General features: G+C 39.0%; 1 protein-coding gene across 1 annotated transcript in view; it reads left to right on the top strand.

The window, feature by feature from the left end:
* The window catches only part of frzb (frizzled related protein), a 30,895-nt gene that overhangs the window by 9,382 nt on the left and 12,957 nt on the right, over positions 1–8,556 (top strand). The window lies entirely within an intron of this gene.

Raw genomic sequence — 8,556 nt, 5'->3', positions numbered from 1 at the left:
TATTCTAATTTTCTGAGATACTGATTTTGGGGTTTTCATTAGTTGTCAGTTATAATCATCAAAATTAAAAGGAATGAACACTTGAAATATATCAGTCTGTGTGGAATGAATGTATACATTATAAAAGTTTCACTTTTTGAATGGAATTACTGAAATAAATCAACTTTTTGATGATATTCTAATTATATGACCAGCACCTGTACATGTTGTTTCAGATGGAAGTTTTATTAATGAATGAAACAGAAACATACTTTGGGTTCTGTCTCTTTGTCAGATGTCATTCAGCTGCGATGTTTTTTACAGTATAAATGTATATATTTAAAGTTAGCCAGTAATTGTGTTAATTCAGAGCTGCTGTCATTTAGGAGAAACATGTTAACATTTAGAAAAGATTATGGTGACTGACTCTTTCAGCACCTTCCCAAAACTCAAAAGGGGGAGCGTTAACATTGTTCACCAGCAGCTCGCTGACGAGGCTGCCTGCAGATGTTTCTTCATTGTGAGTGCAGCTATTAGATGATTCCCTCAAAATGCCAGATAGTTATGATACGGTCACATTACACTTCCATCTGGCAAATATGTGCTCTGTCTCTAATTCACTTACTTACTTAAAACCCTGTGTGACTTCCAGTTTCATTGACAATGCGCACTAATTTTCCACTATTATTCCAGCCCGTCCTCACCAGGAAAACTGCTGTATAGGTAAATTATGCAGCAGTTTATTACAACCTATATTAACACATTTTGTTAGGCCGTGACCTCTAGCCGCTGAAGACGTAGTATTAAGAGCGACAAAATCCGTGTAAGGGGGTGCTGGGGTGGATGCCTTGGTCAAGTAAACTCAGAACTTTCACTAAGGAGAATGAGGTTCGAGTCTTGTGGGGGGGGTTTGAGTTAAATTTTTAAAGTTAAATAACGTTTTGTAGATTCCTTACTTATTTTAACCTGAACCACAATCTTTTCCTAACCAAGTAGTTTTGTTGCCTAAACCGAACCAAACTACCACCGTTTCACATCGTCTACCATGTGTTGAAAATCATGTCACATTTATGTAACCTAGTTAAACAAGTACATCAGACAATACCTGACCGCAGCTCTGATGTTGGGTGTGGACAGGTTCAAGAGACTTTTCCTCCATAATTAAGACTAACTTGACATCAGCCATATTGCTGGATGTGGCTCGTGTGGACAGAAGTGTGGCCGAGGTGAGAATCAAGTCGCGTTAAGTTACTCTTAAAATCTGCTGAACCTCACAACATCTGATGCTGCATGAGGTATGGAAAAGGATAGTTGGTAGCCCGAGCAGGCTTCTGAGTAGTTACTCTTTAAAAATACATTTTTAAATCTGACATCAACCTTCATTTTATTAGAGCCGAGGCAGAAATCTGAGACATGTATCTCAGAAACTGGACAAATAAAACCCAAACCCAAATTTATTATTTTTTGTAATTTGGATGAACTGAACCTTCAGTTGACGGAGGTTTCCAACCGTTCCCAGCTGCTGTGGCTTCTTCTTCTCCTGGAGCCCTTCCGACTGAGCAACAGAAAACCTTAAACCATCAGTTCACTTAGAGAGCATGGAAACATTTTTGCGGAAGCCATCATTGTGATTACGTTTACTCAAAAAGGGAAGAAAATTTGGCTCCTTTAACAGCAGTCCGTGATAAAGCAGACATATTTCGGAGAGTTGGTCAGAGTTACAGCCCAGTGTTGGTTTCTGGTTTGACTGCAGCCCTGATCCAAGACAGTGTTACCACGTATCACTGCCGTGGGTAGCTACTGGAGGAACCCGAACATTTCAGTCACGTTCATAGGGTTGGGCCGACACTGACACACTCATTAGGTAAACACCCTGGCTTGCCCCGTCTCTCTGTCTCTTTTCCCCCGTCTGCTTCATTTTCTCCATCAGCAGTACATTTTATAAAGTCGCCTAGGACAGAGAACTTTTTTCCGTATATTTCCACCCGCGATACGTTATCACGGCAGCAGGTGAGCTGCACGTCGGCTTATTAATGACGTAACGTTAGCCTATAAAACAACTGAAACCAACATCTGCACCCTGTGTGTTCACTGTTGCTTTACCTGGTCCGTGTGTCAACTATCCACCGTGTTTTGTAAGGTAAGTTAATAGTCGGTCAGTTTTTACTGAGTGAAGTCTGTACGAGAACAACGACTACTTTGGATAAATAATCTACTGATGAATGAATGAGTGAATGAATCTACTGATTTATTTTATGGATTAATTGTCATTACATCATCACCATAAAGCATAAAAAAAGATGCTCATCATAGATTCCCATAGCTAAAGGTGATATCAAATATCATTCACTATGATGTAAAGACAAGCAAAAGCATGAAATTCTCCCATTTTAGAAGTAGGAATCACTAAATATTTGGCATTTCTGCTTAAAGATCATCTCCACTTAAAAGATCATTTTGGTATTTTTAAGCCTTCCCTGCCACTGAGGCACAAAAACCTCAGGTAATCATAATAAAGGTAGTCTTATGCTCCCAAAAAAGGACCTAGATGTGAAACTGATAGATATGCTAAAAAGGATCTACTTATCACAGTGTGTTTTGTACTTGAATTGTTGTACAAAAAATAGAGCCACATGATGTATTGAAGGAAATAAGAGTTAATTATCCACAGTTGTATTTCATATTATCAAAGTTAATTTATGGCGAAAAAAATCCTGGGAATAGAGTGGCGTAGTACCGGGAAAGTAACAATTGATAAACGGGAAAACATTCAACCCTAAACATGACCCTTTGCTCTGTGTACAGCAGAGCCAAATGCATATCACTGTGTAAATATCAAACCTTCACACTTCATGCTTTCCTCGGGTCTTATCAAGCCCGGTCTTCCTCCTCCGCCTCTCTTTGATTCTTTCAAAACTGCTTCCAACTAAAAGAGACCAAATGATTAGCTTCTCTTCACACTATGCCTATTAAATTGTTTTTCAAAGGATTTTAAGCTTTTTTTAAAAAAACATTAAGGATACTCACCACAGTTTTACAGTGCAAAAAATGTGTGCTCACCTAGGTTTTCTCTTCCCAGTCAGTAATTTCAAGGCTCCCTTCAGACCTAAAACTGAAGAAATGAAAAAAAGTGATAAAACTCTCAAAATAAGACAGAGGCTGGGGCAAAAAAAAAGCTGTAAATCCTGAACAGAACTTTTAACTCTAAACAAGTTCTGGGATTTTTGAAGGCTAGGTTGTTATAAAACAAGACTAAGAACCTACAGCTATGCTGGCGGCTAAGTGAGGCTGTACTTAGGCATAGCAGTGCTCTGGCGGCTAAGTGAGGCTGTACTTAGGCATAGCAGTGCTCTGGCGGCTAAGTGAGGCTGTACTTAGGCATAGCAGTGCTTTGAGCTAAACGCTAACATGCTGATGTTCAGCAGGTGCAGGGCTCAACGTTCAACTTTATTGCAATTTTTATAATTTTAACAAAACAATTTACTTTTAAAACAAAACATACTAACCGACACAAACATGACGTGCTTTCCTGCTGACAGGCATTTATGAAAAATGTACACAGAGCAGCGGACACAAGTCGCCTCTATCCCGATGAACAGGTTGCCATGGTATAGGACCATAATATACTAAATGAACATCATGCTGTGTTGAAGAAGACTTGAAACTAGCAACTGAGACTATAAACTCATTTAAGTGTTTACTGAGGTAGTAAATCAGATGAGAAGTAGCCACATTTTACCATTATTTCTAATGGAACTGTCCCCTGCTGGCCGTTAGAGAGAATGCAGCTTTAAGTTCCGTCTGCATGGTTTCACTTTCGACCCAGAGGTCCCGCATGATTGAGATTAGAGAAATAACATTTGAAAACCTCTCGTCACATTACTACAACTCTGGATTGGACATCGGTGCGCGCCAAGCGCTGCAAAACAACTGCAGGGTGTTGAGTTTCAGTATTTTTTTTAAATACTAATGTTTTTGGTGAGTTGCTGGTTCAACTGTCCCAACGTTACGTTTTACTGGCCCCGGGCCATCGGGCCACCGTTATTGTCGAGCCCTGAGGTGTAGTGTTTACCGGCTGAAACCTCTTGTTTTAGTGTCCTAACATGCTCACATAAGCTATTTAGCAATGTCATTAGTTCTGCAGGTAATTGGTCATAAACCAAAGTAATGGGCAAATGGAACTTTTGACCAGATGATGGCGCTAGATAAAAAAATCAGAGGATCATTTATAGAGAGCTTAAGTCCCTCCCTTTCTGGTGAACCACCATGCTACCTCACTTCGGGGGGGAAAAAATATCTACAGTAGTCAATGGCAAGAGACAACTAACTTTTTGATCCCGTGAATTGCGCTCTGAATTATATGATTCTGGTCAATTTAAAGTATACATTTAAAAGTCAAGAAAGTCGCAGTTTGTAAAACTATTGAAGTATAAGACTAAAAATGCATAATTACAAAGACGACAAACCCAAATGTCGCGTATGTGATGTAGTAACTTTTTCTCTCAATGACTGAAGCTAACGTTACTGAAGCTAACGTCAAATAACATGAGAGGATGATGTGATAAAAGGGTCGAGAGTCGATGGATTAAACACGTCAGGTGAGGTATATTTCTGCATTGCACATAGCAAAGCTACCTAGCTAGTAACAACCAAGCAATGAACGTTAGCTAGCATTACCATGTTAACAAGTTGGTGATGTATATTGTGCGAGACGAGAGATGTAGTTCATTAAACGGTTTTCACACAAAACTGAATGTAACTTTATGACAAACGTCAACTTTCTTGACAGACAAAATTCTCACAGTATAAACAAGATAAAAAAAAAAAAAAGTTGTCTCGCCGTTGACTACCGTACATATTTTTAAGGCGGAAGCGAGTGACTTGGGCTCCCTATTACAGTTCATCCTGAGGAAAACATGAATTTTGTGGATCAAATGTCCAGAAATTGGCAATCTAAGAGCTCAACAGTTGTTTCATGTTAACATTTCAATCTGAAACAAAAATGTCAACCTGCAGGTAGCACTGAGGAAATGTAAAGGGATCAGGTGACCAGAGTTATAAGGCTTCATCCTCTCGGAACCGTGAGTGAACTATTTTAATTTAGTGCAAATCAATCAAGTAGATAAAAAGTTATTTCAATAAAAAAAGTGAAAACTTTGACCTGTTGGTGGTGCCAGACAAAAACTCACCAAAGTTATTAGAATTTATCCTCAGGGGAACATGAATGTCTGTACAAAGCAGGACAAAGCATCCAATAGTTGTTTCAACATTTTATTCTGGACCAAAGTGGTCCACTGACCAGCAGACAGACTAACATTGCCATCCTTAGAGCTGTTCTCTGAATCGGTTACAGGTGAATTCAGTAAATATTAATGGCATGAGTGTTCTCTTTTGTTGAGCCGTGGTTGTTTTACTGTCTGAATGTTGATTTATCATGGAGGGTCGGTCTGTCCAGCTGCACTGCAGCTTTTTTTTATGGTTTACTTCAGTCCAAAAGGTAATAAAATAAACTCAGATTGACACAACTGATCACTGCATTCAAACTGGCCTGAAAGTTAAATGTTCAACCAAACAATAAAAACATATTTTCTCCCTTCTTGTGGTATCTAACCACGCACACAATTTTGGTAGGAGTGATTTGGCTGAATCTAGTGTACAGCTTCCTTGGCTTTCTGTTCTGACTGGAACTTTTTGTCACAACATTCCAGCTGATACTGAATGTCACGATCTCTGTGTGTTTTTTGATAAGTTAAGCTTGTAACGCTGCTCTGCAAAGCTGCACGTTCTGTACATACACTATCACCATCTGTAAACTGTGTATATTTGACAACAGTATGTCTCCAGTTTCACTTTTTATATCTGGATGTCTCTTTGTAGAAACTAAATATCAGTAAAATTACCCACTCACGTTTTGAAACTGTGGTGGTAGTAGCATAGGGTTTGAACTTGTCTCTCAACTTCTGTCAAGTCTCATGTGAACACCATTAATGACTGAGAACGTGTATCCGTTATCCCTATTTGTTGGATTTATCGTGTTGAGACTATAAAAATATACTAAAGACAAAAGTTTCTTGGAGAGACATCAGTGAGGCAGTAGCACAGGCATTTCTTTGTGGAGTTTGCATTTTCTTAGTTTTTATGTGGTTTCCTCTGGGTGCCCTTGACCAGTGCACCGGCGCCTAGACTTGGAGTTCGTACCCAGGTGCTGCACATTGGCTGCCCACTACTCCTAATACTTGAATGGATTAAATGCAGAAAAATGCAGATTTTCAGCCAAGCCAACGGTGGGGCGGTGATGTTGGTCGGTCTGTCCACCACATCGGTCCAAACTGATTGTCATGAAATTATGTACAGCCAGCCATTTATGTTCCCCAGAGGATGAACTCTGCTCACAGTAGTGACACCATGAAGTCAATGTTTTCACATTGACATTCAAATGACATTCCCATCACCCACAGCTTTACTTTGTTTGGTGCTTATTAGCAAATGTTAGCATGTCAATATGGTAAAATAATATGATGGACATGGTAAACATTTTACCTGCCAAACATCCACACATAAGTATTGACATTGTGAACATGTTAGCATGCTGACGTTAGCATTTGAGCTTAAAGCACCACTGTACTTAAATACAACCTGACAGAGCTGCTATCTTTACTGTCAACTCTTAGTCTTGGTCCTTATCTCACGATACTGCCAGGAAGGTTACATTTGAATATATGTCTTTTTCCACGTGCATATTTTTAACTCTGTCTTTCACATATATTGATTAATTGTATTATTTATTGAAATATGTGCTGTTAATTTTGTTTTCAGCCTTCAAGGCAAACGTTTCCTTAAATAATCAAAATATGATTCTTAGTGATTTTCTTTTTAATGCATGATTGCGTCTCATTTCAGACACTTGCTAATAACTGCATTCACCTGCTTACTATCTGTGGTGGTGTAGTTGCCATTCCTGTGTCGAATTGGGTTTTGTAGTTTGGTGTATTTTTTTTATTCCTGTGAATAACTGTTCAAATATCACTGTGCATTTCATTAATACATTTTAATTGCAGATGCAATATGCACTTTTACTATGCAATGAATTAGCGCAGTGGTTCTCAAACATTTTCTGTCACGCCCCCTTTAGCACCTCCCCAGTTTGAAAACAAATGAATTAGCTGACTTGAAAACTTTAAATTTGAACAGGTCTTGTTTCAGGATGTAAAAGTTTTTGGTTCTAGTCATCAGTGTTCTGTGTTAACTGTAAAGGAGAATTAAAGGAATTTTAAGGCATGTGGATGGCCTCATTAACTGCCGTGATATGTTATGATGCATACTAGGGATGAAACGATTAACGGTAAACTGTGGTAAAATTCCTGACTGTTATTATTACCATACACATCTTAATTACCATGGTAAACGGGTACGGTTAACCGCGCTATTATAATCTCACGGCAAACACCAGCGTCTCCCAGAAGCAGGCGAGCATGCGCAGAATGCAACGTCCGACAAGTCCGGTCGTATTTTAGTTTTTATGAGAGTGCTTTGGGAAACTTGATTGCAGAAAATAACCTAATAGTGAATGCAGGGTGAGGTAACTTTTAGCTTTGGTTTGCCTCTCTGACTTGCTAACAGTGTGTAAACTGAAACTCTCAGTGTTGCTGCTCTTGTAAAAACGCAACACGTTGTTCAGTTGCTGTGTGCGTCGTGTGTCCGCAGACTCCATTAGTCCACTGCACATGATAACACGTTATGCAGTTTAGTCAACCAACCAGCATATCTAGAAACTCTACAGACTCCTCTGTATTTAGTCAGTTTTTTGGGCTCATTGCAGTTACTGTCACTGTCTTCTAAAGACTTATTTGTTTTCATGTAATTGTCCACTGGGTCATTGTATTGCCTATATAATATAAAATCTTGATAATGCACACTTAGATGATTTTCACATGTTTACAAAATGTATTTGCTGTTATATTATATTTTTATGCAAACAAAATGGCAATTGTATTTGTAGTTTTCAATATAATACTTGCTGAAATGGTTTCAGTGTGTGTATCAGTACATTTTTCTGGCACATTTTTACCGTGATAATACTGATAACCGTGATAAATTTGGTCACTATAATTGTGATATGAAATTTTCATACCGTTTCATCCCTAATGCATACACATCGGTCTTCCATAAATACTTTTAGGTAATGGCTGAACTTTAGAGCTTAGGTGAGGTCAGAAGACTGGAAAAAGAAAGTGGAAAGGCAATGAGTTTTAACCAAAAAAATGTCCTAATGAAAGACCTGCAGGCCAAAACCAGGAAACAGTTTCAGGTCACAAGTTCAAAATATTTCTGAGGCTTCATTGTGAAGCTGTGCAGCCAAACCTCAGTCCTGCCCTGCAATAAATGTGTCCTCTACCCAGTGGTGAACTCTTTCTGGTCACATCTTGTGTGAAATGTGCAGCAGGACGGCAGTCAGTGTGGTGAGTCTGGTGTGTTAGTAGCCTGAAGTCCCTGAACACACTGTCCTTTCAGTGATTTAAGAGAAGGGGAATCCTTCTTGGGGGGGGGGGGGGGGAAAAAGGGGGGTTAAAAAAAAAA

Source organism: Micropterus dolomieu, linkage group LG07 (genome assembly GCF_021292245.1).
Source record: "Micropterus dolomieu isolate WLL.071019.BEF.003 ecotype Adirondacks linkage group LG07, ASM2129224v1, whole genome shotgun sequence".
NCBI classification, from domain to species: Eukaryota; Metazoa; Chordata; class Actinopteri; order Centrarchiformes; family Centrarchidae; genus Micropterus; species Micropterus dolomieu.
Note: the sequence above shows the minus strand (reverse complement) of the source record. Positions and strands in the feature narration are given on the sequence as shown.